This window comes from Chelonia mydas, chromosome 1, assembly GCF_015237465.2.
Source record: "Chelonia mydas isolate rCheMyd1 chromosome 1, rCheMyd1.pri.v2, whole genome shotgun sequence".
Lineage (NCBI taxonomy): Eukaryota > Metazoa > Chordata > Testudines > Cheloniidae > Chelonia > Chelonia mydas.
Genome location: NC_057849.1, coordinates 11,193,005 through 11,196,116, shown reverse-complemented (window position 1 = coordinate 11,196,116; position 3,112 = coordinate 11,193,005).

Genomic DNA, 3,112 nt, shown 5'->3' with positions numbered 1-3,112 from the left:
AACTCTCAGCCTGGCCCTGCAGCTCTTCTTATACTAGCCTGCTGGGCCCTGATTGGCTGCTTCCCACACAGCCACTCTAGGCAGTTCGGAGGACCTCTCCACTGCCCTTTTCTGGGGCAGAGCATGGCAGGGTCACAAGGCCTCTAGAACGGGGCTTCAGGACCTAGTCCCCCCATCATACTTCATTAATGGTTTAGATAATGGCATAGAGAATACACTTATAAAGTTTGTGGATGATACCAAGCTGGGAGGGGTTGCAAGTGCTTTGGAGCATAGAATTATAATTCCAAATGATCTGGACAAACTGGAGAAAGGGTCTGAAGGAAACAGGATTAAATTGAATATGGACAAATGCAAAGTATTCCACTTAGGAAGGATCAGTTGCACACGTAGAAAATGGGGAATGACTGCCTAGGAAGGAGTACTGCAGAAAGGGATCTGGGTGTCATGGGGATCACAAGCTAAATATGAATGAACAGTGAGTGTAACACTTTTGCAAAAAAAAAAAACCCATCATTCTGGGATGTTGTAACCGTGTCTCAGTGGGTCACAACCGAGGATGCCAAATTCAGGATGAACTGCTCAGAAATAGGGCAGATACACCCCAGGATTGGTGGATAATCCCCCAAAGGATATACCAAACAAGTGACAAAAATAAACTTCTGTTTCCACACTGGCGAACAAGAAGTCATAAAAGCAGTTTCCTTGGGCATCCCAGTCCTTGTATTACCACCGAAAACACTGGATTTAAAGGTGAATGGTTCTTTACAACCAGTCTCATCAAATAAAAGGTTCTTCTGATCTCAAAGGACCAGCCACACACCCAGGTCAATATATAACTTAGATGTTACCCAAAAATCATGCTGATGCCTATCTTTTAGTATCTAAAATCTAAAGGTTTATTCATAAAAAGAAAGAAAGAAAGGCGAGAGATAAAATTGGTGAAAGGAATCAAATACATATAGTAATGGCAAAGTTTTTGGTTCAGGCTTGTAGTAGTGATGGAATAAACTGCTGGCCTAAGTCAAGTCTCTGGCTGCTTCTAAATCACTGGAAGGACCTCAGTCCATTGGTTAGATGCTCCCATTAGTATAAGTTCATAGTCCAGAGGCTTGGGCTGGAAAGAGGCTGGAGCAGGATAGAGGCAAAATGGAGGAGTTTCCAGGGCCATTTATATCCTGTGCTGTGTGGAGGGAAACCCATTGTTTCAAACAAAAACCTCGGCACAGCTAGTGGAGAATCACAGGTGACCAGACAGTGTTTGGCGTCACGTGGGCAAGTCACATGTTCATGCCCAGTTTTGCTCAGGCATTGCAAGAAGCCATTACATATATTCCAGACAGCACGTTTACAGGACAGTCCACTCATAGATTCATAGATTCATAGATACTAAGGTCAGATCTCTAGTCCGACCTCCTGCACAACGCAGGCCACAGAATCTCACCCACCGCCTCCTGTGAAAAACCTCTCACCTATGTCTGAGCTATTGAAGTCCTCAAATCGTGGTTTAAAGACTTCAAGGAGCAGAGAATCCTCCAGCAAGTGACCCGTTACCCATGTTACAGAGGAAGGCGAAAAACCTCCAGGGCCTCTTCCAATCTGCCCTGGAGGAAAATTCCTTCCCGACCCCAAATATGGCGATCAGCTAAACCCTGAGCACATGGGCAAGATTCACCAGCCAGATACCCAGGAAAGAATTTTCTGTAGTAACTCAGATCCCACCCCATCTAACATCCCATCACAGGCCGTTAGGCCTATTTACCATGAATATTTAAAGATCAATTAATTACCAAAATCATGTTATACCATCATACCATCTCCTCCATAAACTTATCGAGTTTAATTTTAAAGCCAGATAGATCTTTTGCCCCCACTGCTTCCCTTGGAAGGCTACTCCAAAACTTCACTCCTCTGATGGTTAGAAACCTTCGTCTAATTTCAAGTCTAAACTTCCCAATGACCAGTTTATATCCATTTGTTCTTGTGTCCACATTGGTACTGAGTTTAAATAATTCCTCTCCCTCTCCGGTATTTATCCCTCTGATATATTTATAGAGAGCAATCATATCTCCCCTCAACCTTCTCTTAGTTAGGCTAAACAAGCCAAGCTCCTTGAGTCTCCTTTCATAAGACAAGTTTTCCATTCCTCGGATCATCCTAGTAGCCCTTCTTTGTACCTGTTCCAGTTTGAATTCATCCTTCTTAAACATGGGAGACCAGAACTGCACACAGTATTCCAGGTGAGGTCTCACCAGTGCCTTGTGTAACGGTACTAACACCTCCTTATCTCTACTGGAAATACCTCACCTGATGCATCCCAAGACTGCATTAGCTTTTTTCATGGCCATATCACATTGGCGGCTCATAGTCATCCTATGATCAACCAATACTCCAAGGTCCTTCTCCTCCTCCGTTACTTCTAATTGATGCATCCCCGACTTATAACTAAAATTCTTGTTATTAATCCCTAAATGCATGACCTTACACTTCTCACTATTAAATTTCATCCTATTACTATTACTCCAGTTTACAAGGTCATCCAGATCCTTCTGTATGATATCCTGGTCCTTCTCTAAATTGGCAATACCTCCCAGCTTTGTATCATCCGCAAACTTTATTAGCACACTCCCACTTTTTGTGCCGAGGTCAGTAATAAAAAGATTAAATAAGACTGGTCCCCAAACCAATCCCTGAGGAACTCCACTCAGTGGAGATGGGCGTCTCCCACGGTCCATTGTGAGTTAAGTGTCTTTCTGATGAGCCATTCAATTTGAATAGTCCCTCCAAGATGTGCTGGCTAACTACTTCGTTTAGTTACCCCAGGAGCAAACATTTGAAATCCAGGTATAGAACCAATATTCATAACACCAAATACAAAAGTGATACATGCATACAGATAGCATAATCACAACCAGCAAATCATAGCCTTCTCATAGACACCTCACTTGTAAGCAAGACACGAGAAGTAATTCTTCTGCTCTACTCCACGCTGATTAGGCCTCAACTGGAGTTTGTGTTTAGTTCTAGGCACCACAATTCAGGAAGGATGTGGACAAATAGGAGAAAGTTCAGAGAAAAGAAAGAAAAATGATTAAAGGTCTAGAGAACATGA